The 27515-nt window shown below is 53.2% G+C and overlaps 1 protein-coding gene across 1 annotated transcript in view; it reads left to right on the top strand.

Annotated features, from left to right (window-relative positions):
- The first annotated feature begins 5489 nt into the window (after positions 1-5489).
- The window catches only part of PSD2 (pleckstrin and Sec7 domain containing 2), a 72682-nt gene continuing 50656 nt past the window's right edge, over positions 5490-27515 (top strand). Inside the window, exon 1 of the mRNA XM_063413690.1 lies at positions 5490-5625. The gene's annotated coding sequence lies outside the window, so the exon portion shown is untranslated. The remainder of the gene's footprint in view (positions 5626-27515) is intronic.

The following is a 27515-nucleotide window of genomic DNA, read 5'->3' as shown; positions in this document are numbered from 1 at the left end:
AATGAGAAACTAATGCATGAGGAAAGTCAGGGGAACATGCCAACGCCTTCCTGGGAGCAAGCACAGCTCTGGGGAACATGGATGCATGGTGGGAACACCGGGCTAGCTCAGAAGAGCTCTGGCTGCTGCAAGGCACTGGTGTCTCCTCCAGCAGTGACAGGCAGGATGTACCATAGCTCACACATCTCCTCTCCCAGTTTGCTCTTCTCCTGCAACAGCTACGCCAAGGCAGGGTGTGACCCTGGGCAGAGGCCAGAATCTGCTCTTGGTGCAGGCTGCTGAGGCTGGAGAACAGAGCAGAGGTCAGGCTGAAGGTAAAGGCACCTGAATGCCAGGTTTCTGGGCCAGAACCCAATTCCAGAGCCTTTCAGCCTGGACAGAACCTGGACAGCCCATAGATCCATGGTCTCACACAGGGCTCAAACAGCACCTGTACAAACAAGGCTGGGCCATACCAGGGTGCCATTAGCAGACAGTGTGTCCTGCTCTCATCCCCCAGGCCACAGCTTCCAGAGAGCTAGGGAGGGAGGGGAATGCTCAGCAGCTCCAGGAGGGAAGGCCAGGGAAGCTTGTCATGGGAGTGGGAGGGAGGGATTCCTGCACTATCAGCCACCAACAGCTTGGGGTTGTCCTGTGCAGGACCAAGAGCTGGACTCAACAATCCTTGTGCAGAGCCAGGAGTTGAACTTAATGATCCTTGTGGGTCCCTTCCAGCTCAGGATATTCCATGGTTCTGTGACTGTCTCACCTCTGCTGCTCCTCCATAGCCTGTTTCATTCAGGGCTGCTCTCTGCTGCTCCTGCCAGCTGCCCTGTGAGCCAGGCTGGAGCAAAGAGGCCCAGGTGGGCAGGCCTGTTGGGAGAGGAGAGCCCCGTGAGCAGGGCAGGGCAGGGCAGGGGTGGCTCCCTGTGCCAGCCATGGCACTGGAATGTTGGAATGCCGATCCCACAGCCCCTCGCCGCGGTGCCAGGGGGTGCTGACACATGGCACTGGGAGCTCTGCAGTTGGCCCCGAGCGTGCCCCAGATGGTTCAATGCCAGGGTGTTTGCACACAGCTCTGCCATTTAATGGGGAGAGAAGGCAGAGCTGATCCCAGCTGAAGCCACACCAAAATGCTGACAGACTGTTTGTCGAGACACAAACATTGGCAAATGGCCCCGCTTGCCATGTACTGAGAGTCACGGCAGGGAGGGAGGCAGCTCGAGAACAGGGATGTCTCTGGCAGGGACTGGGAGTCCTCGAAGTGCAGTTCAGAGTGTGTTTCTGGGAAGAAGGAAGCCACCTTCTGGGGAGATTTGAAGCACCCTTCTCCAAAAGCGCAGAACTGGGATGTCCAGCTTCTCTAGATGAGGCTGGGGGTGATGGGGAGAGCAGGGTACAGTTGTTGTGCAGCACAGTTTGGGGGATGGATCATCCCACCTGCCCAGCCAGGACAGGATCTCTTTGGTCCTCTGGCTGGTGTTTCTTCTTATCCAGACAAAGCCAGACCATCAGCACTTTGGTTGTGTTAGTGCCCAATCCCAGCAGGAATGGAGCATGCGGGGTATGCTGGAGCTGCCTGTGATCCGTGGATTTTGGTAGGGCTCTGCCTTCCCCACCAAAACCTGCCATTAGCTCTTCCCCTCTGGATCCCATCCTCCCAGAAAGGAGGGAGTGGGAGCTGTGGGGAAGGTCGCTGTCTTGGTTTGGAAAGACAGGTATCTGTCAGGGAAAGCAGGAGCTCCCCTTGGAATGGAGAATATAACCCCCCTCCCTCCAAATTATTATAATTCTGAAATTAGGGGCTTTCAGGCTAAAACATGGGAATAGGAATAACAGTTCTTTACTAAGAATATTAAAAATACAAATGCACTAATACAAAAAAAAACCAAAAAAAAACCACCCCAAAACCCAAAAAACAAACAAAACAAAACAAAAACCCAAAAAACCAAACCAAAACAAAAAAACCCCCAAAAAACCAAACCAAACCAAAACAAAAAAAAACCCAAGCAAAAGTTCTAGAAAACCCTGATGGAGGCAGGAATATGACCTGACACCTGGTTGGCCAGGATGTTGGGAGCAGTACAAATAAATCCTCCTGGAGTAACAGATGTGGTTCTGTGGAGTAGAGCTGATCGTGTAGAAAGGGTCCAGGGGTGATGAGATGGGTCTGGTCTAACTCTGGGAATCCAGTGGAAAAGGGGATGCTTGGTGTTCCTACATCTCCGTTTTTATCTGGGTAGGAATGGTTGGCTCCTCCCCACTGGGTGGAGCATCTCCCAATGGATGATGGAATGTGCCAGGTGAGCCTCAATGGCCCATGAACAGAAGATATCCCCGAGGGTGGGCAGTGGTGACAGAGATCACAAACCCTGCCCCACCTGGTTTAACAGCTGGGCTGTTATCAGAAGGCATCCACCCTCCTCCCCCTGGAGTTATAAGAAAAATATTTCCCCAACTGCTTTCAAGAGATGAAGTAGAACACACTTTTTTGTTGTTGTTGTTGTTGTTATATAACCCAAGACTGTGGCACTGAGAGCATGAGCCAGAGCTGGGCAGCCTGGAGCAGTGCCCAGCTGGTGGCACAGGCCTGCTCACCTCAGGGACAGGCTGGCCCCTTCCCACAGTGGTGCAGGAATTTACAGCAGGGCTGTGAAGGGAAGAGCTGCCTTCGAACAGCACCTTCCAGCCTCTAGCACATCCCCTAGGGAACCTGGGCTTGGATCCTGGGAAAGCCAGGTCCCCTCACCTGAGTGTCCAGCCCAGAAAGTCCCACTCTCAGGCCACCTGGGTAGCAGGAGGAGGCTGAAGGCAGTGAGCTGGAAAGCTTTACAGCTTGTCATCAAACCAAGGAAAACACAAGCTGCTCCTGTGCTGATCTAGCAGCTCCACTTTGCCAGCAGGAGCCTTTTGTCTCTCAGAGGATCCCCCTGATTGGAAGCAACTTTGGAACCTAAGTGTTAACTCAGCTGGGCCTCAGTTCAAGGTGACTTCTCTGGACAAAGACCCAGTGTTTCCAGAAGCTCTCCCTGCAAAGTGCTGAACACTTCCCAGGGCAACAGGAGAGGAAAGGAAAACGTAGCCTTCTGTGGGGGCACAGAAGGGTAATGAGGGGGGAAGGAGCTGCCAGCTGGGAAGAATTACAAACAAAACAAGGTTTTGTCATCTACCAGGACACCAGATGGATGTTAAAGGGGTCCATAGCTTTAAATTACCAAGAATACCATATCAAAAATACCAAAATTTGGGGTGAAGGTTCAAAAAACTGTGGAAGGACTCCTGTCACCTGTGTTTAGGTGACAGACAGGGGTCCATCCCTCCACCAGCAATCACCACAGTCCTGCCCAGCTCCAGGCTGAAACCAGCCCTGACTGTGGCACCCACTGTCACCCAACCAGCAGCATCACCAAAGAGTGCTTGGGGAGCCGGGTGGGGATGTAAAGGCCTGGGAGAGCCTGGTGAGCTGCCTCCTTGGAGCAGCCACCCCCTAATTTGCTTTGTCAGTGCAGCCCAGGGCTTTAAACTCGATGTTTGCACCTGCAGGGGTGCTCAACCAAGGAATGCCCGAGCATGCAGAGCAGCACGGTCACTCTGTCTTGTTTTGTGCTTCCTTCTGCTCCCTTCTGGGGCCTCCTTCGTGCTGCCAGCATCACAATATGTGATGTTTTTAAAATTTTAAATGGCATGACAGAAAGGGTGGTCACCTAAGAAGCAAAGAAAGGTTTTAGCTTGTGTGAGTGACTGTGATAAACATTAAAAGGACTTGTACAGAAGTGGAGAAATGCCTATTGTGGTACTGAGGGGCAGCTACTCTGCAAAATCACAGCATGTGTCAGACAGCAACACCCCATTGCCCCAGTCCAGGCTCTGGGACAGTTTTCCACCTAACTTGCACTGGGGAAATATCCTGAAATCTGTCTCCTATATCATCTCCGTCTGTTTTTCTCCCTGGCTTTCAGACCCCTCATGAATTCCTTGCCATATCAAAAGAGAGGAGACAAACAGGGCCAAGTGAGTATTTCTCAGCCCAATGCAAATGCCCCAGGCAGGGCAGCCCTGCACTGCCCAGCTCCCAGTGCACTCATCCTTGTCCTCAGTGTCCCCCTGCCCTCCCCTCGGCCAGGTACCCCCTCAGCCTCCCCTCTTGCACGTGTCAGCTGCTACCGAAGAGCCTCCATGGCCCCAGGAAGGGGAACGGGCTGCTAACAGAAATACCTCGCTTCAGAGTGACCTCCCTGACCTGAAACCCTCCAGAGACTCTCTCCAGATTTTCATCATCTTGCTGATGCTCAGCTCTTCCTCCTCCTGGCCTTGACCCTTCTGTCCCCACTGCAGATGTTTCCCTGAGAGATGTGGGGCTTTCTCTCTCCCAGTGCCTTGCTGCAGCTTTTTGTGCGCTCTCTCACATCACCCTGCCCTCATCCAGAGGTTCTCCCGCCGACGTACCGGGCTCGGCGCTGGCACCGCCGCATCCCGTGGGATCCCGTCTCTTAGCAACGCCAGGGAAGATGCTGAGAGCACGTCTGGTCCATTGGCCCGCGGAGGCTCCCTGCACAGGGCAGAGGGCAGCTGCATTCCCTGCACACACCTCCTCCTCCTCCTCCTCCTCTGCCCCTGGGAGGCGGTGGAGGCGCAGGAGGCCGAGCACTGCTGTGGCTCACCTCAGCCTGGTGCTCCAGCCCTGCTCCCCGGCCCATCATGGAGCTTCCCACAGCCCTCCCTGCTCCAGCGCCCTGCCAAACCCCCACCACCCCTCCTGTCTCTGCCACGGCTCCTCCACGCTCGCAGCCCTTTTGGGGCGGCTGCAGCACCCTGTGAGGGCCTTGGTGGTGGTGGAGGAGCTGTGGAGGAGACAGGAGGGGTGGTGGGGGTTTGGCAGTTTGCTGCAGTGGGAAGGGGCTCTGGGAAGCTCCGTGATGGGTCAGGGAGCAGGGCTGGGGCACCAGGCTGAGTCCTGTCTCCTCCATGGCCCCTCCATCCCCGCCAAGGTCCTCACAGGGAGCTCGGTCTACCCCAAAAGGGCTGTGAGTGTGGAGGAGCCGTGGCAGAGACAGGAGCTGTGGTGGAGGTTTGGCAGGGTGCTGGAGCAGGGAGGGCTCTGGGAAGCTCCATGATGGGCCAGCGAGCAGGGCTGGGATACCAGGCCGAGTCCTGTCTCCTCCACAGCCCCTCCACCCCTCAGGGCCCTCACAGGGAGCTCGGTCTGCCCCAAAAGGACCGCGAGCGTGGAGAAGCTGTGGTGGGAGTTTGGCAGGGCGCTGCAGCGGGGAGGGCTCTGGAAAGCTCCGTGATGAGCCGGGTAGCAGGGCTGGGGCACCGGGCTGAGTCCCGTCCCCTCCACGGCCCCTCCACCCCTCAGGGCCCTACAGGCAGCTCCGGCCGCCCCAAGCGCCGCGGGCCCGGCGCAGCAGCGCCGCGGGGCCGCCAGGGGGCAGCGCGGGCCGGGCCTGCTCTCGGCCGCCCCCCCGCGGCCACGGCGGGCGCTGCAGGCGCGGCCGGGTCCCGGAGCCGCGGGGCCGCGGGGCCGCTCGCCCATGGGCGCGGCGCTGCCCGGGGCCCGCAGCCCGCCCGGGGCCCGCAGCCCGCCCGGGGCCCGCAGCCCGCCCGGGGCCCGCAGCCCGCCCCGGGCACGGCGCGGAGAGCGCGGTGAGTGAGGGGGCCCCGCCGGAGGAGCGGCTCAGCCTCGGGGCAGCGGCGGGCTCGGCAGGGCGGGGCAGCTCCCGGCTTTCCGTGCCGGAGGGATGGAGGTGCTGCCGGGGTTGTGGTACAGATGGGGAAGATCCCCGGGCTGCGTTGTCGCTCTTGCCGGAGGGATGGGGATGCCCCCGGGGTTGTGTTATTCCCCGTGCTGGAGGGATTGAGGTGCCTCCAAGCTGTGTTATCCTCATGCCGGAGGCGTAGGGGTGCCCCTGGATTGTGTCATCCCTTGTGCTGGAGGGATGGAGGTGCCCCCGAAATTGTGTTATCCCGCTGGCGGAGGGATGGGGGTGACCCTGGACTGTGTTATCCCGCTGGCGGAGGGATGGGGGTGTTCCCCGGACTGTGTTATCCCCGTGTTCGAGGATAGGGATGCTTCCGGACTGTGTTACCTCCGTGTTCGAGGGATGGGGGTGCACCTGGACTGTGCTATCCCTGTGTTGGAGGGATGGGGGTGTTTCCCGGACTGTGTTATCCCCGTGTTCGAGGATAGGGATGCTCCCGGACTGTGTTATTTATCCCTGTGTTCGAGGGATGGGGGTGTTCCCCGGGTTGTTTTTCCCCACGTGCTGTAGGGTTACGGGTGCCCCCCTCGTGTTATCCGCTGTGTTATCTCTATGCCAGGGGAGGTGGAGGTGCCTCGGGCTGTGTTATCCCCGCCCGACGTGGAGAAGGGGCTGCTCCCGGGGCTGTGCTACCCTCGTACCGGAGGGACGGCGATGTCCCCGGGCTGTGAGTCCCCGCTCCAGAGAGCAGAGGGTGCTCCTGGGGCTGTGTTGTCCCACAATGGGGAGCCCCCAGGCTGTGTCATCCTTATGCCCTGTACCAAAGGGAAGGAGGAGGTGCCTCCAGGGCTGTGTTACCCCCGTGCTGGATGGACGGGGCTGTTCCTGAGGCTGTGTTACCCCGGGCTGGAGGGATGGGGCTGTTCCTGAGGCTGTGTTACCCCGTGCTGGAGGGATGGGGATGCTCTTGGGGCTGTTGCCCACTTCTGGAGGGACGGGGCTGTTCCTGAGGCTGTTACCTCCGTCCTGGAGGGACGGGGCTGCTCCTGGGGCTCTGTTACCCGGTGCTGGAGGGACGGGGCTGCTCCTGGGGCTGTTATCGCCGTGCTGGAGGGATGGGATTGCTCCTGGGGCTGTTACCCCAGTGCTGGAGGGACGGGGGTGCTCCTGGGGCTCTGTTACCCCGTGCTGGAGGGATGGGGGTGCTCCTCGGGCTGTGCCATCCCCTGGATCAGCAGCAGGGTGCAGGACAGGCTGCTCAGGGCGCTGCATGCCCGCCTCTCTGCAAGCCCAGCAGTGCCTGAGGCTGGAGCGACCACGTCTGGGAACAGCATCCTCTTACAAGCGGTGCTGGGAGAAGTGACAGGAGCTGAGCTGGAAGGCGGCTGTTCTTCCCTGAGAGCTCCAGGATGGAGTATGCGGGATTAAGCTTGTGCTCAAGTGGTCTCACGCTATCTCAAAGCTGCAATTCCTCTCAGGCTGTTCAGGGAAGGACTTGGTTCAGGGGTTTTGGAGGATTCCAGGCCTGGCAGAGAATTTGCTGCAGGGATTTTTCTGCACTCAGGTTCCTGGCCAGCTGCTTCCTTGTCCAGTGTGTGTCCAGCTTTCTTCTGTGTGAGGAAGCAGGCTCTGCTAGGTGTCAGAAACACCCTCCCAACAGGGGTGGGTAAGACATGAGCCAGAGGAGCGGCCTCCCTGCCATGCCCATTCCTTTGTTCAGATATGTGTTCGCCGTAGTTCCCTGGTGTAGAAGGAAGGCTGAGGAGCAGAAACAGAAAGCTATGATGTAGATAACCCCACTGAAGCTGACTTGCAGGTCATCATGGTCTGATGGACAGCAATTGCCCTGGGAAGGTGTCAGGCCTTTCTAGGCACACAAAGTTAGCAGCATTTTGGTAGATTTGCAGGCACAGGGTGCTGTGTCTGTGGGATGGGAAGCTCTTGCTGTGAGGAGCAGCCTTGTGCTCAGAGATGTCTTCAGCCTCAAGTCCACTGTCAGTCCCTCTGGGCAGTTTTGATCAGAGTGGAGCTCCTCTGCTCCCACCTCTGCAGATATACTTTGGGGGAGATAGAGGGCAGGCTGTGAATTAGAATGTTTGATAAATGAGGTTGCTTTCCTGAAATGTCTTTTTTAATTAAAAGAAAATGTTGGTCATGTCTTCAGAATTAAGTTATTCTCTGTGAGTCTGAGATTCCTCAGTCAAAATGCCTTTGCATGGGATGAAAGACAATCTGACTTAAAAAATCATTGTCCCAGGGTGAGTGCTTTTGCTTCTTTCTTCCTGGCAGCAGTTGGCAGCAGTGTGGCAGGAAAATGGTTACTGGGTTTAGTGTGAGGGAGGTGGTGGTTCTGGGTTTCTTCCTGGGCTGGCTGAGGTGGTGAGTGGCTGTGAACAGCCAGGCTGTGCCCTACAGAGAGCTCAGAGCCAGCTGTGCCTGCACCCTGCTGCTGGCAAACTGAGTTTCACTGCTGGGAGCCCAAAGGCATCATCCCATTCCCACAAATGGGACCCAGGCAGCCCTGGGCTGGAGGCTGTGGTCCCTTCTGTGTCTGTCCCTGTGTTTTCTGTCACCCCTGGGCTTCATCCAGCACCATCACTCCCTGTCCCACCCTGCTCTTCCTGAGGAAGGACCCTGACATCTGCTCCAGCACAGGGCAAGGCAGACCATCCTCCTGCTTTACTGCTGCCTGCTCTGCCTGGTCCCTCCTTCTACCCCAAAAGCCTTTTCTTCTCTGAAAGCCACTGAAACAACCCTAGCAAAGACTAGAGGAACCTTTCTTCACCTCTCAGCTTTGTTCCAGCGTGGTGTGCAGACTCCCCCGGCTCAGAGTGAGGGGCTGAACTCCTGAACTCAGTGCAGGGCAGGCGAAAGATCATTGTGGGTGACAGATTAAAGGGATCTGACATGGGGATACGGGCAAAGTGATCTCTCTGGCTTTTCTCAGGGTGGGCTCAGCCATCAGGTTAGTCCAGAAACACCCACCTCAGCTGAGAGAGTCACTCCTCGCCTCAAGGCTGCCTCAGACTGCTTTTGGCAAGTCTGAATTTACCACACCTGGCAGGGACACCTTCCTCTGGAGGGGCTTAAAGCTTTCTGGAAAGGGACCTGGATGGTTTCCTAGTGCCTCCTTTGAGAGCAGGAACAAGGAGCAGGGCTTTGAATGGTGTCCTGAGACCTGATGCTCTGAGTTTCCGTTCCAGCACGGGGTCCCAAGCCAAGAAAACTGCCTGTCCTGCCAAGGCCGGGTAGGAAACTGGGCCCTGGAGCAGCAATGTGGTGTTAACTCCTCTCTGCAAGGAGCACTGAGGCTCCTTTGATGAGCTGGCTATCTGCAGCATTCACTTTCTTCTTTCCTTCCAAATGACCCATCCTGCCTGGCTTAGCTGCAGCCTGACGCTGTGCAGCTTGTGAAGATGCTAATACAAGCTCACTGGTGAACCTTAATCACTCTTAGCCATGTCGTTTCTGAGCTGAGCCCTGCTGGGGAGCTGTCAGCCTGGCTGGGGGAAGGCACTGGGGGTCAAGGAGTCCAGCAGAGGTACGTGGGCTGAGCCAGGGGAGGGATGGCCTTGGAGCAGGGAGCATCAAACATGTTTTGGCATGCCAGTGGTCTGGCACATGGGGAATCCTCTGTTTTGTGTTTTTGGGGATCATTTCTTGCAAAACCCTGCATTTAGCAAATCAGGTAGAAGGTTAGAAGCTGTTAGTTTGGGCACCAATCCCACAGGCTACTCGGGGTGGGACACTGCTCCAGGTAGGACAAGTAGACTGACTGGCAGCAGCAAGTTCAGAAGTCACCTCAGAGAGACTGAGAGCTGCTCTGCTTTGGTGGGGGACTGCTCATTCCAGCTGTTTGCCTGAGCACACCACACATCTGCACTGGGGCCGCCTCCATCAGGTGAGACGTGTGCGTGGACAAGCTGCCTGCTCTGCATTTGCTCCTCCTGCTGCAGTGACCAGATGTCCTACTCTTCAGCAATGCTGCCCTACTTTCAAGTAGGTTATTCTATTTTTGCCTGGCCCTGTCCTTTTTGTGACTTTGCCTTCCTTCGTGTCCCGTGCCCGGCTTTCCCCTGGCGGAGGCAGAAGTCCTGCAGGTTGTGGTCCCAAGCAGCACAAGCCATTTCTCTTTGCTGTGTTTCCTTGCACACAGGGCGTGAGCTCAGGGACCCAGTGCCTCCTTGGAGATCATCAGATGCTGAGGGTGCTCAGGGGGAAGGGTCAGGCTTCCAGCCTGCTTTAAGGGCCTGGGTGCCTGGCAGTCGTGTGAAGGTGTTTGTTCTTGTTTGTACATCTTATCTTCAAGCACCAGCGCTCCCAGGATCTGGAAAGGAGGTTTGGGCAGAGAAGGAAAGGGCTGAGCTGATGCTCAGGTTCAGTGTGAGCTGGGAAATGGGAATGGAGCCTTGTCCTGTAACTGCAAACAGGCAGTCTGGGTGCTGCCAGCTCATAAACCTTTCTTGGAAAACGCCTTGGGCTGCCAGTTCCTGCTAGCCCTGATCTCTGACTCTGGCTCTTCCCAACCTCTTCTTCACTTACCCTTTGACCTCAGCTGGAAAACTGCAACCTCTCGTTCAAGCCAGCCATGATACGCTGAGGTCAGCATGTCAGAGGCCTCTCAGCTACCTCAGGTGGACTCCAGGTGTCCTGGCATGGCTGCAAGGCCGTGGAAAAGGGCAGGGGAGCTGGAGTGCCCTGTTGGATAGGCTGTGCTGTAGCAGGGCCGGGAGGGAGCACGCAGGGTGGAAGCTGAAGGCTGATGAGCTTTGGGCCAGTGCTGCAGTTTATTTATGGCCTGCTTAGCAATCTCAGGCAGGCAGTGTGAGTTAAGGCATCTCCTGTCCTGGATTGACAGTTCAGATCCAATTAGCCATGAAAGCCTCTAATTATTTGTCCTGAATTGCTCTGGTGGTAACCAAGGCTCTGCTATCTCCTCCTTTTGTCTGTGTCCCAGCTGGAAATGCCCCAGTGTCCTTGCATCTAGAGCAGCAAGTGTGATGTGCAAGCAGAGTCAGCACAATCTAATCAAGGGAGACAGGCCCTGTGAGTTAATGAGGGGATGGACCTGCTTCGTTTACTTTGGAGAGTTCTCTAAGCCCCGTCCTGAGAGACAAAGGGCTGAGGTTGCGTGTGGCAAAGATAAGGCTCACAAGAACGGGGTGGCTGTCAGACAGGGCCTGACAGCAGAGAGCCCCTTGTGTCTCGGAGGAGAGAAACACCTCCCTTATGAGGAAAGGCTGAGAGAATTGGGGTTGTTCAGCCTGGAAAAGAGAAGGGTTCAGCATGACCTTGTTGTGGCCTTCCAGTACCTGCAGTAGCTCCAGGAGAGCTGGAGAGGGATTTCGGACAAAGGCCTGGAGTGTCAGGACAAGGGGGAATGGCTTCAAAATGACAGAGTAGGTTTAAATTAGATATTAGGAAGAAATTCTTCCCTGTGAGGGTGGTGAGACCTTGGCACAGGGTGTCCAGAGAAGCTGTGGCTGCCCCATCCTTGGAAGTGCTCAAGGCCACATTGGATGGGCCTTGGAGCAGCCTGGGATAGTGGAAGGTGTCCCTGCCCAGGGAATGGGGTAGAACAAGATGACCTGTAAGGTCCCTTTTAACCCAAACCCTTCTGTGATTCCTCAATTCTGGTTCTGCAGCTTGGCCAGCTGAGGTTGGCAGCTGGAGGCACCACTGGGGTTACACAGGCAAGGCCCAAGGACTTCCCTTTTCCAGACACTCATGCTAAGTTACAGCTGTGCATTCTCAACTGCAAAACTATTTTAAGGGGAACAAAGCTTTGCAGGCCACTTATGGCATCCTTCTGCCTCTTCTGGGTTCTTGTTGTGAAGAGGGGCCTTGGCTGTCTGTGAGAGAAAATGTGTCATTAACGTTCTTAGTAACCTTAGCTCTGACCAGACATGACAGCAAATAGCTCTCGGATGAGACAGGGCAGCCAGCCTTGGCTTGAAAGCAAAATTTTGCACAAATAACATTCAGCTCCTGTATGAGGGGCCAGCTGAGTGCTTCCACCATTGTTTCCAGGTCACAGGGTCCCCCCAAAAGTGGCGTTTACATCATTGTCTTGAGATGCTGCTTGCAGGCAAGCCATGGCTTTGCTCACCAAGTGCACATTTTCTTTGTGTGTGGATGGATGAGCAGCAGACCTGCCGGCAATGTGGCTCTGCCCCTGTGCAGGGAGGAGAGAAGAATCAGCAAGGATGCCCACCTGGGGGAAGCTGGGAGCTGTTCCCAGGCATCCTGGTGCAAAACAGGCTGCTGGAGCACCAAACGTGTCTCTGACCTCCATCCAGGGGACCTTCAGACAGGTCCCCTCTCTGCCAGGGCCAGTGCTGGCCCCAGGAGTCAGCTGACACCTCCTTCAAGCCTCTTGGTGTCCTTCCCATGCAGTCCAGAGCCTGCCAGGTTCCAGCCAGAGAGCTTCCTCCATACAAATGGGGACGAGGGGGGCGGGCTGTGAACTTACAAAAACTGTTTCTTTCCTGCCCACTTGGAAAGGGGAGCTATGGAATTTTAAGCAGCAAAGACAAAACTCTGCTGAAGAGGCCCTTCTGTGCTTGCCTGTTGAAATCTCTGATGGCAGTGGTGGTGGGGTCCAGGGACATGCCAGGCTTGCCCTTATTAATGGCCCTGTTGTTGTCTGCTCCAGTTTGTTGGTCTTTGCTCTGGGAGACGGTTTGCCAAAGCAGCAACTATTTTCCCTGGAGCAGCTTCCATGGAGCTGTCCCTGTGCTGGTGGCTGTCCCTGTGGTGGTGGCTGTCCCTGTGGTGGGGGCTGTCCCTATGGTGGGTGGGGGTTGTCCCCATGATGGGAGCTGTCCCCATGGTGAGGGCTGTCCCCATGGTGGGAGCTGTCCCTGTGGTGGGGCTATCCCCATGGTGGGGTTGTCCCTGTGGTGGTGGCTGTCCCTGTCATGGGAGCTGACCCTGTGGTGGGAGCTGTCCCCATGGTGGGGGTTGTCCCCGTGGTGGGGTTGTCCCCGTGGTGGGGGTTGTCCCCATGGTGGGGGCTGTACTCATGATGGGAGCTGTCCCCGTGGTGGGGCTGTCCCCATGGTGGGGCTGTCCCCATGGTGGGGCTGTCCCTGTGGTGGTGGCTGTCCCCATGATGGGAGCTGTCCCCATGGTGGGGTTGTCCCTGTGGTGGGGCTGTCCCCATGGTAGGGTTGTCCCTGTGGTGGTGGCTGTCCCTGTCGTGGGAGCTGACCCTGTGGTGGGAGCTGTCCCCATGGTGGTGGCTGTCTCCATGATGGGAGCTGTCCCTGTGGTGGTGACTCTCCCCATGGTGGTGGCTGTCCCCATGGTGGTGGCTGTCCCCATGAAGGGACTGTCCCTCTGGGTGGCCAGGCTGCACATGCACAATGCCAGTTCTCAGACCTGGCCTACAGGGCTGAGCCAGAGTGTTCTTGAACTTGCAGGTAGAGGAGGCATAGGTGAGAGGAGACAGAGGATCTTTGCTTCATCTGGGACTTTTCCCTCCTGGATTTTAAGGGTGTTCAGCTCAGTACCACACGTGGGGGCACCAACTTCTCCTGCCTTGGTCTCTGCTCTCTCCAGCAGCACCAGTTTGGCTGAGCTGGGGATGCAGTGACAGCCTGACTGCTGCTTTTCATGCATCACTTTTCATGCATCATGACCATCCAGCAAAGCAGCTGTGCAGCTGCTCTGCCCTGCACACCTCCTGTTTCCCACCCCGAGCTCAGAGCATCGGGCCCTCTTACCTGTGTTTTTCTCCTTGAACCACTTAGTTTTAAAATAGAGCAATTATCTTCCTTCAGAAAGGAGCTTACCCTCTCCAATCTAGGGCAGTTTGGCAGTGCAGCAGCCTGCACAGCTCTCCCTGGGAGCACGGCTGTGTTGCCAGCATGGGGGCTCCGAGGGCTGGAGCCCCTCTGCTCTGGAGCTGGGCTGGGAGAGCTGGGGGTGCTCAGCTGGAGAAGGGAAGGTTCCAGGGAGAGCTCAGAGCCCCTTCCAGTGCTTAAAGGGGCTCCAGGAGAGCTGGAGAGGAACTTTGGACAAGGCATGGAGGGACAAAACAATGAGGGAATGGTTTCCCACTGCCAGAGATCAGGGTTAGATGGATATTGGGAAGGAATTGTTCCCTGGGAGGGTGGTGAGGCCCTGGCACAGGTTGCCCAGAAAAGCTGTGACTGCCCCATCCCTAGAAGTGTCCAAGGCCAGGCTGGACAGGGCTTGGAGCAATCTGGGATAGTGGAAGGTGTCCCTGCCCACAGCAGGGGTTGGACTGGCTGATCTTGAGGGTCCCTCCCAACATAAAGCCTTCTGTAATACTGTGATTCTTTTCAGTGACCTAGGATGGTGTTTGGATCATTGGTTTGGGGTCTGAGGCATTACTGGGGCTGAGCAGTTTGAGCCCTTGGTCCCAGCCTTTCCTCTGTAACCATTCCTGTGTCAGAGGGATGCAGGCTTGGCTCCTGGGGAGCAAGGCCAAGAGGTTCTGCCAAGGTCCACAGCCCTCCCTCCATCACCAAGGCCTGAGGGATAGGGAGTATCCCTCTGGATAGGGAAATCTGTTCCTGAGTCTGTGTGATAAGAAAACACAGACCTTCAGACTTTCACCTACACACCATCAACAAGTGACAGATCTGCAGGAGGCTGGCAGGAGCTTTCAGAGGTGGCCGAGCCCATGGTTATGCCTGAAGATGGGACTAGTCCTTTTGTAGGTCACTGCCAGCAAAGGCTTCTCCAGCCTGCTCCTAAAATGCCTGCCCATGATCCCTGTCTGTTTTACAGGATGGAGTATTGGCCGTGATTCAGGGTATGTAATTGTTTCTGGGTTTAAATACTCAAAAAATAAGGTAGCCTTTGCAGAAGCTTGCTGCAGTGAAGAGTTTGGTGACGGAGCAGATTGTGCCAGGCTCAGCTGCCACACTCTCTGTGGTAGGAAGGGTTTACATCCTCACATGTGTAGATCACCTAATCTCCTCTGTCTTGGGATCCCTCTGCTGTCTCACACGTCTACACCCAGCTGTTGTTTAATTAAAAAATAAGCGGACAGGTATTCACTGGGAAAATTAAGCTGTTGTGTTCTTTATGTGTCCTTGATGCTCTCCTAGCATCTTATCTGGGGACAACAGCTCTAAGCCTTGAATTTGCATTTATTTTTGTCTTGCAAAGCCAACTGTTTTCACAGGGAGCAAACCCATGGAACAGTGCACGTGCCATGCCACACAGACTGGCTGTGCTGCTAGAGGGGAATGGTGCCGCGTCTCCCCTTTGCCCTGCCCCATGGGCTGCGAGGTTCAGGGGATGTGGCTGCAGTTCCTGTTCAATTCCACGTCATGGGTGACTGCTGAGGGCATTTGGCTTCTTCAGCCTGGAGCAGAGGAGGCTGAGGGGAGACCTCAAGGCAGTCTGCAGTTCCCTGATGAGGGAAAGCAGAGGGGCAGCACCAATGGCAGGGACAGGACCCAGGGAATGGCTGGAGCTGTGTCAGGGCAGGGTTAGGTTGGATATCAGGAGAAGGTTCTGCCCCCAGAGGGTGCTGGGGGCACTGCCCTGGCTCCCCACGAAATGGGCACAGCCCTGAGGCTCCCAGAGCTCCAGGAGTGTTTGGACACCCTCAGGCACAGCATGGGAGTGTTGGGGTGTCTGTGCAGGGCCAGGGATTGAACTGGATGATCCTTGTGGGTCCCTTCCAATTCAGCATATTCTGTGATTCCATGGCACAGCTTTGTGTAGCTGTGCTAAGCCAGCCTCAACACCAAACACAGCCCATGTTGTGCTGTGAAATAGGGTCAGGAGGATCAGGAGAACACAAGAAAGACCTGTGAAGGGCACCCAAGGTCACATGGAAAGGCAACATCAGCTACTGATGATTCCCAGTGTAGTAGAGGAGAGCCAGCTGAGAAGAAGCTAAAGGGTGGGGGTAAACCCTTTGTAACAGAGGGTGTTTGTCCACAGACACAGAGCACACGAGCTTTTAGTTCCTTCCTTTCAGTGAAGCTGGAGCTATAATTCACACCCTAGAAGTTGGGGACCTACAGATGTGAGCTCTCTGCATTTGTCTGGGCCTGACAAACCTGGAGATGCCAAACAGGGGAGCAGGCTGGGGCTGTCTCACAATTCCCTGAGTCAGCAGAGCTTCTCCATCTGGTGGCTTTAGGTAAGACAGAGAAGAATAAAGTTAAAAGGCTGATTTTCAAAGGTTGGAGGAGTTGAATCTCCTCAATTAAGGCACTGTAGAACACCGTGATCATCAAGCCCACCCTAAGTGTTTGTCTTGAGCCAAGCCCAGAACATCTCCTGAGTGGGGACCTGAGAGTGCTGGGTACATGAAGCCCAAGCTTCCATGGACACCCTCTCAGTGGATCAGCTGGGGCAGAGTTCAGAGATGGTCCAGCTGAAGAAGGGTTTCCTCCAGGAACAGACAAAGCAGGACAGGACTTGTTTCCTTTGAACTTTCCCTGCAGGAGTGCCAAGCTTTTACCCCAGATTCCCCCAACACCCTCAGGGTCCAATCCGCAGCTGGGTACCCTGAATGACTCCATCCCTCCAGAGCAAATGCAGTGGAGCAGATCCAGCCATGGCTCTCTAATGCCTGGAGGCACATCAGTGTCACTTCCTTGTCATCTCCCAGCTATAGCACCTCTGACCAGGGCAGTGCTCATGGCTTGAGCTCCTCTGCACTCCTATAGAAGCACTGAGCAATTTTCATACTGAAAACTGGGATTTGCAGAGATGAAGTGAGTTGATGAACGAAGTCAGAGCTGTGGGGAGCGAGAGAAAAAGAACCCAGGAAAGCTGTTAATCTGCCATTTTAATTTACTGCATTGTACCCTGAGAACATCATCGTTGCTGAGCTACCACCCCAGTGCTCATCCAATGGAAACTGCTGGAGATTTGCAAGTAGAAGAGCTTTAAACAAGAGACAACGTGGATTAAGCCTGACACCCCATCAGATTCTCCTTTTCTGGGTCCCTGATCTTCCAAGAGGCACCTTTCCCACTTTGCATATAATGTGAACTATTGTATAAATATTTAGTCACTCTGTTGGGAACATTAATTATAAATAGAGACACAGCTTTTGAAAGCTGCCTGTAGGTCTGGGCACCCAATTTCCATTAATTTTAATGAGAACCAGACATCCAAATCCCATTCGGTGGCTTTGAGCATCTCAGGCAGGAAGCTTCATGTGACACCCCCCGCCTCCATTCCCCCTGCTCTGCAATTTAAGAGTGAGATTTGCAAATACCTTACAAATCCTGCTGATGCCTGAGTTGCCCTTGTGCCACGCCATTGTTGTCTGCTGAGGACGGTTGGGTGGTAGCTTCAGAAGTATTTCTAATAAGTTCATTTAATCCATCCTGTTAGTTCTTTTCCTTGGCACCCCCCTCAGCACTTTGAAATGGCGATGCCTGAATGAGCCCCCAGCCTGCGTGGTTCTTGACAGAGAAGCTTTGATGCTTGCAAATGACAACTGTGCAGAGCAGGTCTGAAATGAATGATTGAATTATCTGACTGATTAAAAATGTGCTGTGGCTTGGAAGATCTGACAGCAAGTATTCACTTAGGCAGCTCCCATGAAAGAGAGCACACATGCACGCAGGGGGTGTGTTTGTGTGTGCATCGGGAAAAACAGCTGGTGAGATGGGACAGACACACAGAGCAGCAGCTTCTTAAGCTCAGCATCCTTTCCAAAGCTCCAAATCTGCTGTGAGATGCTCAGCAAAGCTAAAACTCAGCGTGGTTGTGGAGATAATGATTATTTAGACAGACGTCAGCAGTGGTTTAGGAAATGGAAATTGAGCTAAAAAGTAGTGCAGGCTGGGGAACTACTTAACTGCATCTCAGTCCCTCCTGGCCCGTGGCTGAGGAGGGATAAACTCTGCTGCTGGAAACACGGGTCCATCCTGTGTGCTGCAGACACGTGCCATGGTGAGGAGCAGCCCCAGGGGCACCAGCTCCATGGGAACCCAGCCCAGAGGCTGCACAAACCTGAGCCCTGGTGAGATTAGCTATAAATGGCTGGAAGGATGGAGCAAGGAAGCGTGGTTATGGCTGTGCCCTTGATGCCATCAGTGATGGCAACAGCAGATGTGCCCATGCAGCCCTTCCAGACCCACCTCAGCTTCCTTCCCAGTCCCCATGTAGTAAACTCTCCCTTCCTGGTGCCTCAGAGAAATTGAGCTCAGCTAGAACAGAAGAAAACGATCTGGAAGTGAAATTAATAAAAAAAATTAAAAAGTAGTTTTTTGCAAATGAAACATATTTGGTTGGTTCAACAAGTTCACAGGTTCCTACTGGAGTTCCACACAGAGAAAAAAAAATCATGTTATAGAACACAGTTGCAGTTGCAGTTCTTCATTGTGAATGGTCTTCTGATAGTTTGCTGAAATTGATTTTTTTCCTAAATTGTCAAACTGCTTTTCATCTCCCTGCTTACAGAAGATCACTATCTTGCCCTGACCCCCAGCTCAAAAGAGGTGAAACACTGGGCTACAGCTAATTGCTTTATCTGAAATAGTTTTGGTTTGTTCTCTCAGCCCAACCACTGAATAATTTGCTCTTTACCCCTTCCAGTGCCATTAGTGCTGTTGGGTGTCTGTAACAGCTTCAGCCTTGCCCTCTCTGCTCCTGTCCCAGTTCCAGTGGTCATTTGCACAAGACTAAATGCTGCAATAGTCCTGAGGGCACACAGAGCTAATGGCAGCTCATTGGCATCTGTGTCATCTCTCCATCAACATCCCAAAATGTGCCTCTTATTGAACCCATTCTGGCAGCTCAGGAACACTCAGAGCAGAGAAGGTGCTGCTCATGTAAACCCTAATCATTTTTATCTGTCCCCCTGCAGCCCAGGTGTGGGAGCCCCAGGGCTCTGTGTTTCTGCCCCACATCTCTCCCAGCCAGGACCTGACTGCTGAGCTTAAATGAAATATCAGATCATTTGAATTCCCTTTTGCGTCATCTGACAATGTCTGTTTATTGACTTCGTTTTTTTTTTTTTAATTTTATAGACAGTAGACAAGCTGTTGACACTCCATCCCTGGAAGTGTTCAAGGCCAGGTTGGAAAGGGCTGTGAGCAACCTGGTCTAATGGAAGGTGTCCCTGCCCATGGCAGAGAGTGAAACAAGAAAAGCTTTAAGATCCCTACCAACCTAAACCATCCAGTGTTTCTGTGAATATAATCAAAATCAGGTTTTAACTTCAAAAATTGTTTCTAATCGTGCTTTCCTTATCCCAAGTCTTTCAAAAATGAGAGCCAGAGGGCCTGGCCTCTAGGTTGGACTCAGAGTGACAAAGAGCCTTAAAGGTGAGGGTAGATGGGCCAACACCTCCAGTCAGAGTCTGGACAGTTTGATTTACCTTGGCCTGAGTTTTCTGCTGCCCTTGGTCAGTGTACCTAACCCTGCAGGCTGAGCAGTCCTTGGCCTGGAAGACCCAGGGCCTCTCTTCCCACAGCTAAAGTGTCCTCACTTTCTCTGTCTTGGATTGTTTCAGGTAACAGCAAATTGTCCTTCCTTTGCTCTCTGCCCCTTCTCCTCAGTGCTCCAGAACCTGCCCACAGCCAGCAAAATTAGTCCTCACACCCTCTGAAATCCCTCTTCAGCTCTCCTGGAGATGCTTCAGGGGCTCTACAAGGCCACAATGAGGTCACACCAAAACCTTCTCCAGGCTGAACAAACCCAACCCAACCCTCTCAGCCTTTCCTCATGGCAGAGCTGCTCCATCCCTTTGGTGCTCTTTGTGCCTCCTCTGGACTTGCTCCCTCCTGTGCTGGGAGCCCGGAGCTGGAGGCAGAGCAGGTCCCAGTGTTCCATCAAGGGCTGCTCCTGCTCTGGGGCTGGGGCAGATCCACCCGGTGCAGATGGATCCCTGCAGGCTGCCGGATCGAACGGGGGATGCACAAACAGCTCCCCTAAACAGCTTCATAACAAAGTGAAAGGAAATCCATGTGCCCAGAACAGCTTTTCAGCCTCGGGGAGAGATGCTGAAGGGCTCGTGCTGCTGCCAATGCAGAGCCCCACGGTTTCTAAAAATGACAGATGATAATTTTCTGTTACCGAAAGTGTTGCAGTGAATTTGGTGTGATTCTGGATCAGGCGTCAGTTGGACAGATAAAGGTGAATTGATTAGTGAACTCAGAATTAATGGTTGCTTAAATGCCCTAATTGCATTTGTTCTGAGCAGAATGCGATCCTAAATTGATAATATGTATGCAAGGCACTTGAAAGTGGTCAATTTTCCTAAGTTGGGAACAATTACAAACAAGAAACGACTGCAAGAAAAAACGAGAAAAAATAATGTGTGTTCTAAATGAGGGTTGCTTAAGAAAGCTTTGATAGATGCTGTCTCCTCCACAGCATGCACACAGTTCTGCAGTCATTGAAGATATTCTTAGCTGAGAATCTATCATTGTTAAGGAAGAGAAAATCAGAAATAATAACAGTAATAAAAACCCAAACAGGAAAAGAAGGGATTTGGTGACAAAAGCAATGAATTAAGTGTTACATAATGCAGAGACCTGGAAGGCTAATCTGGAAGAGCAGTCAATGGAAACTATGTTTGGTGGAATTAAGGACTTTTAGGGAGTGTGCATGTGTGTGTGTTTATATGTATGTATGTCAGGAAGAAAATAAGTGCCTGTTGGTTTTAGATGAAGCCGGTAAAGACTCTGCTCTGATACTGCCAAAAAAAGTGTCCAAAGATTCATAGCTTTGGAGAAAAGCAGCCTGGTGGGTCCATGTCCTGCTGAGAGGATGGAGAGATGCTTGCTCCAGCAGTAACCAGGCAGTGCATTAAATGGCACCTGGTAAATTGAAATGTTTGTACATGTCTAGGACTAGAAAAACTACATTGAATGGTCTCATGTGTGTCAGTACCTGGGTGTTGGGGAAGGGTGTGCCCAGGGAAGATGTGGCTGCCCCATCCCTGGAAGTGTCCCAGGCCAGGCTGGACACTTGGAGCAGCGTGGGACAGTGGAAGCTGTCCCTGCTCATGGCAAGGGGTGGGACTGGACGGGCTTTCAGGTCCTTTTCAGCCCAGGCCATCCCTTGATTCTATGACGTTAGTCCAACAAAATGGGATATCATTTGTTTAGGTGAGATGATGGATGGTAGAGAAGGGGTGACTCCTTGCACTGGGGTGTAATAAAAGATGGAAGAGATGATGCTGACCCCTTGCAGTCAGGAGAACACCAGACTCCCTGTGAGACCTCCAAGAACCTCCTCACTCACATCAGTTGCTGAGGATACAGTTTTCATACCCTTAATGCTACTGAAATTAGGACAAGTCAGATGCTGCGAGTGGTCAGGTCTGCTTGGGGAGCTGATTTTGTGTCAGCAGTGGGCTCTCAGGAAGACAAGTGCAAATTCATACACTCAGAAACCCCCGTGGGCAGAGGAAAGATGGTGTTTTGGAGGACAGTGACTCATTTGAAAGTTCCCATGAAGGAAGATGGAGACTGAGCAGAGTGCTCATCCAGCACCATCACTCTTACCTTCTGCCAAAACCTGAAATGCCAAGAATGATGACTCCCGTATTCCAGGCTGGGATTTCCCAGGCAGAAGTGCCTACACTGGGCAGGGAATCAAAAACCTCCATGGCACATGGAGATTTATTTAGTGTGAGCAAGAGAGGTGACTATTCCTGCACAGGAGATTAGTGCACAGTGTCCTCTTGGGACTTCCCGAGGGCTCTGGTGGCTGTGCTGGCCAGGCTGGCACTCAGCTCTGGCTCCTGGCCCAGCAGCCAGAAAGTCATTGAGGAGCTCAGAGAATGAGCTGTGGAGTAGAAAACCACACCCCTGTGGAGCCCTAAACAAGATTCCCTTGGATATATCCAGGAGGAGGTTGCAAGGGAAATTGTCACAGCCTGGGTGAAAGAAAAACTCTCAGGGCAACACTCCTGAAGTCACTGGGCATGTCTGTGTAGGAAGAGCCAATGGTTGCAGGGTGACCCAGACACAGTATTCAGGTGCAGGTCCTGGGACTGGAGCTGTTTCACCTGTGAGTTAATTTGCTGTTTGTTAATTTGGGCAGTTTGTCTCTAGGTGAGGTGTTTGGTGTAGGTGTGGACTTTCTGACCACACCTTGCCTCCAAGGCCAGACATCACCCAGGACAAAGAACTGATCTTAAGCGTAAGAGAAATGCAAAGGCTCTCAAGGACTGGCCCTTATTCTTCAGAAGGGCTGTAATCCCCCTCCACATCCCCATGTCCACCCCACCTGCATGCAGCAAGGCCCTCATACAGATTCCTCCTAATTGTGGCTTCCATCAAAGTGGCTTGTACTGAAAGTTAGTGAATCCCAGCTGGGAAATCCGAGGGATTTTCTGAGAAAAACAGCTGTGTGAGGGCATGGATGCGTGCTCATTCCTGGGTACAAAAGAACACTAGCAATGTTTTTTTTCATAATAAAAACTGAGAAGGCTGAGCAGCACCCAGAAGTGTCCCTGTGTGCCACACAAGAGCAGGGCACTGCTGGAGAGCTCTTTGTAATGGGGATTCAGCACTTCAAGCAAAGTCATTGAGCTGCAGTTGAGGCACTTTTTAAACGGTGAGGCAAATGAATGAACCCTGTGGGGCTGCAGGGTACATGGTGCTGTCTTCTCCACTCAGAGCCAAGGGGGAGCAGAGTCTGCAGAGCTGCAGAGTTCAGGTTTGGTGGGTCCCATGGGACTACAGGAACATGAACCCTCTCAGGACCACATGCTCCTGTCTTTTTTCCAGGTGTCCCCTTCTGCCCTCAGCCTAGCTGGGGCATTCCCATGGTCTGTACAGTGCAGGTGTTTGCAGTGTTCACTTGTGGTGTCTGCAGTTCCCTGGCAGGCTCACAGGGAGGTGCCTTCACCTGTTTGGGGGCTCCCCTGATGCTGCTGTGCAGGGAAGGTGTCCTTGCCTCAGGATGTTCCCTCTTCCTCAGAGAACTCGTGCCACAGGTGGCAAAAAATCCAGACAGTTCAGCAGCACACACAGAATCACTGTAGTTTAGGGGTTTTCTTAATTGGAAGGAAATATTATGACATATTTGTGGCACCTGACAGAGATGTACCAGGAGAAATCTCTGTACTCTGTTGCTGTCAGGAATGCCCAATCAATGACAGGAACAGGCTCAGTACCCCGCCAAAGGGAGGAGAGGAGGCTTCTCCCTGAATCCAGCTGTTGATACGCTCATTCCCAGGAGCAGAATGATTGATAACACAGTTATTTGGAACCCACCAGTGGATGTATTCTTAGAAACTAGAACCTCGTTTTCTCTTGCTGCAAAATGTCATTTCCTAGGACTGGCTGCACAGAAATTGGATTCTGTTCCTTGCCTTCAGAACTGAACAGCACAACAGACTGATAAATATTGATTGTGCTTTTATATTTTAATTTTTTTTTGTTAAAGCACCCTAACCTGATAATTGCTTGATTACAAATACACTAGAGTTTATCAGAAAGAGCAGCAGGACAGACTTCTATGATGGTGTTAATTGAATTTCTTTGGTGAAGGGATCCTGTGGGAGGTTAAAAGCCCCACACCTGGATTTGCCCAGCTTCTTGACTGTGGCCACAAGATCCATTTTTGTGTGTTTCCAGCACAGTAACCTTCATTCACACTTGCATTTGTTGGAGAAGTCCTGAGTATAGCTGCAGGGTGGCTCATTACATGGTTCATTACCGATACTATCCCTGGCAAACAACCCTGTGTGCTGTGCTGGGGGTATCCCTGCTGGAAGCATCTCTGGCCGTGTTCTGCTGAGCTGCTCCAGGATGTTATTTCACCTGCTGGCTGTGCTGCAGTGTTGGGGTGTATGGCTGTATGTTGTAATGGTATTTTTAATTTGGGATGTTGGGGAGCCGTCTGCTTGTTCAGCAATGTGTGTCCCCTGGAACAAGTTTTCCAAGAGACAGAGTAGGGAAAGGTTTTCTCCTTGGAATCAGGAACATGCATCTACGGCAGACACCAAACCCTTCATCCTCACCCAGAGGTTTGATGGGGTTTGGTCTAGTGGAAGGTGGCCCTGCCCATGGCCTGGGTGCTTCAGGTGCCTTCCAACCCTTCTGTGATTCTGTGACCCCACATCCCTGCACAGCAGTCAGGGTGCACCTCCTGGGTGTCACCAAGACATGGGTGATGCCAGCACAGAGGTGTGCCAGCTCTGGGTGAAGGATCCTTGTAGCTGGCCCAGGCTAAGGAACCACTGTGCTCCAGCTGGGCAACTTGACCCAGAGAGCACCCACCACCCCTCACCCGAGCACCCACAGAAAAGGGTATTGTACCCCATTGGTTTACAGCCACCAAAAGGGACAGTGTTAGCCCCACACCACTGCTCTGTCTGATAAAAGGGCCCTAAAGCAAGGAAAGCCCTGTGTCCCAGCCTCTCCAGCCCACACTGCATCCCCAGCCCTCTTGGTGAGCCAGGCCCTGGGTTAGCCTGTGCACAAATCCACTGTCTGTGCATGCAAGAGCTGTCAGCATGGAGATGTGTCAGTGCTGGTGAGCAGGCACCAGGTCCAGCCCACGGTGGTGGGGGAGGCTCTGGAGCCAGCTTGGGAGGCACACGGGCTGCTGGAGCCAGGGAGGCTCTGTGGGATGGGATGGGGTGGGGTGGGATGGGATGGGATGGGATGGGATGGGATGGGATGGGATGGGATGGGATGGGATGGGATGGGATGGGATGGGATGGGATGGGATGGGATGGGATGGGATGGGATGGGATGGGATGGGATGGGATGGGGTGGGGTGGGGTGTGGTGGGATGGATGGGATGGAGCTGCAGCAGGTGGGAGTGTCCAGAGGCACGGAGCAGCCCAACCTGCAGTGCTGGGGTCTGCACCAAGGTGGGTCCTTGAGGCATTTCCAGTGCTGCACTTCTGCGTTGGGAAGCGCATCGATTGTTAAAGACAGTGAGAGCGTTTGGCAGCATTTCAGCCCCAAACTTCAAGCCAGTGTCAGTTCGCAGGGTGACGATTTGCTGGCAGCAAGCAGAGCAATCCCTCGGCGCTCTGCAGGTGCCCGTGGGGGGACAAACCCCAGCGCTCCGGGGACATCCCGGGCAGCTCCTGCGCTGCCAGCGGCGGCTCTGCTCCTGCCAGGGGCTCTGCCGGGGGCTTCGGCAGCCAGAGCTTTCTTCCATCCTTTCCCTGGTCCATTCACCATGCCTCCTGCCTCCTCCCCCTCTCCCCGTCCCTCCCACCCTGCCTGCCGGATCCCCGGCAGTCTCTTGACACCTTGGGGGAAGGCTGGGAGGTGTAACCATCGCCAGCGAGCGAGGGAGAGCAGGAGAGAAGCGAGAGGGAAGCCAATAACAGGGAGGTCTAGGAAGGTGGTGGAGGGGGAGGGACGGGGCCACTCCTCCATCGGTGGGACTGCAGATTATTTTGCATGGATTGTTGAAGAGAAAAGGGAGCTGCATTTGTGAAGGGACCAAAAACCAAACAGCTCATTGCTCGGGTAAGTGCCAATGCGAGCTCCCCGGCTCTCATTGTCATGCCGTACATCGACCCCCCCTCCTATTTTGCTTAGTTATACTGGATTTGATTCTCATTAGGATTATTTGGTGCATCAGCTGTATGCTTCAGTTGCTGGAGACTGAGGCTCCCCGGTACGTGTGTGTGAGTGTGTGCATGCGCCTGCATGTGGGAAGATGCCCATTCTCTGGATAGACATTGACACATTTTTCCAGCTCTCAGTGTGGTGTCTCGTTCCCAGTGTTACCCCAAAGCGTGCCGTACACACACACGCAAATGGTGTTTGCTGCTCCTGCCTTTAAAATCCACTCACACACGCGATTATTGAAGCTGAAAATTAAAGGGGGGCTCTTAAATCACAGTCCTCGGTGGTAGGGGGCTGCTTCTCTTCTTCCTGAACCTGACACGTTCAGTATTATGTTTTATAGCAAAGCTACATTTAAAGATCAATTCGGCAGTGGTTATTGCATCCAAATTACATGGTTGTCATGGAGATGGTACAGAGAAGCTGAAGTGATATGACTGCATCTGGACTGGAGTGGGGCTTCACTGCCGAGTGAGATCCTGCCTTGCCTCCTGTGTCTTTTTGTCTCTGCTGGGTTACAATTTCTTTTAATCTTGAATGAAGCGGTGCCGTATTAGAGGATTTAGAGGTCGAGCTGCTGGGAGGGGGGTGTGTTACCCCCACTCAGCACTGAGTTATTATCATAATTGTTCTATTAACGTCTGCATCTCCCTGAATTTCTTCCACAAGTCTGGGAAGGAGGAAGGCGTGAGAAGGACAGATAGTTTTCTGAACACAGCTAGGGCTGGGAGTACTTTCTAAAAGGATACCTGCCATGCTCACACCTCCCTGCTGGCTCCCACACCTTGGGGGACAAAAGGGAAAGGATGCTCTGATTTTAGCCATGGTTATCTTCCATTTTGCTGCCTCAACTTTGAGGATTCAAGGAGCCAGTCACCTGCTCATCACTGTGTCATGGGAATGGATTTTTTTTTTCCATTTTATATTTATTATTATATTTGTTTGCTTTGCAACTGGTAATGTGGATGTGTTGGCAGTTGGGAAAGAAAATCCATAATTTATGAGAATGAAATTTTCCTGCCTAAGGCTAGCTAGAATACAAAGAGTATATCTGTGGGAAGGGCATGTTATATGTTACAGATGTGTATTTCTCTAGCGGCTGGGAGTAAATCACACTATTGTGCTCATCTTCATTATTTGGGGTGTTAGGCTGGCTTTAGTCAATATTTAATCTAAGCTCATTGTGTGCTCACACAATAAACGTGCAATTTGGAGCCTAACTTTACATCTCTGAAATGCTTTGGGAATGCATGTGGCATTGTCTCCATAAATGCAATTTCACCCTTTTCTGTGAGACCAAGCCTATTGTAGGCATGTAAATATAGTAAAAGGCACTGGTGGAAGCAGGCCCATCAGAATGGCAGTGTTTCTCTAATTGTATCACTAAACATAAGACAGAATTAATTACTAGGATAAACAGAGCTTTGTAGCTCTTGGATCAGGATAATATTTGTATGGAGTTCCAGGCCTGCATTATAGTAGCTGGCATTATGGCTTAAATTCCCCCCATGCCAGTAGATAATGTTTTTAGCCAGGAGTGGAGCATATTATCATTAGATATTTTTGCATTAAAAACATGTCAAATCCCCATGTCCTTGTCAAATTGTCCATTGCTAGTGTTCCAAAGTCTGTGATTCAACCAGGATTTTCCTTAATGTGATTTTTCTCATACAAGTCCAAGCAAACAATGGATAAAGTCTCAAAGTGGGCAGCCGAGTCCAGAGGGGGAGAGATGGCTGATTCACAAAATGGATGGTTCTCATTTTGTGCCTCTTCTCCCCCTAAAAGTTGGGCACAAGTGGAGTTGAAGAGGGCAGTTTTCCTTGGAGATCCCTGGTGTGTGAGGCTGGAAGGAGTTCTGCATTAATACTGAGTTCCCTCCTGTCTCAGCACCTTCTTGCTCTTCAGCCCACCCCAGGACGTGGCTGGATTATTCTCTGGGGAAACTGAGGCTTGGCGTGGTTAGGTGACTTTGCCAAGGTGACAGTGGCAGTGTTGGGCAGGGGACACAGGAGCTCTGCCAGGAAGAACCTGTGTGTGGCCACCAGGCCTGTTCAGTGCCCTGCTTGTGCTGGGGAGGTGGTGGTGGGAGGCAGCAACTCCCATTCATGGAGACCGGGTGGATGGGGTGAGGGTGTGCTTGCTGAGACAATCTCACTCATGAGAGCTCCACAAAGGGTGCTAAGAGGGAGTCAAGCAGTTTCAGGCCAGTTTCTGATGTGGCCAGGACAAGGACTTGCTTTTCTGACCTCAGGGTGTCCTCCTTGCGTGGCCCATCCCGTGGCTCTTCACGTGAAGCACTCGCAGGTGTCTTGGCTTTCTGCTC

This window comes from Prinia subflava, chromosome 16 (genome assembly GCF_021018805.1).
Source record: "Prinia subflava isolate CZ2003 ecotype Zambia chromosome 16, Cam_Psub_1.2, whole genome shotgun sequence".
NCBI classification, from domain to species: Eukaryota; Metazoa; Chordata; class Aves; order Passeriformes; family Cisticolidae; genus Prinia; species Prinia subflava.
Note: the sequence above shows the minus strand (reverse complement) of the source record. Positions and strands in the feature narration are given on the sequence as shown.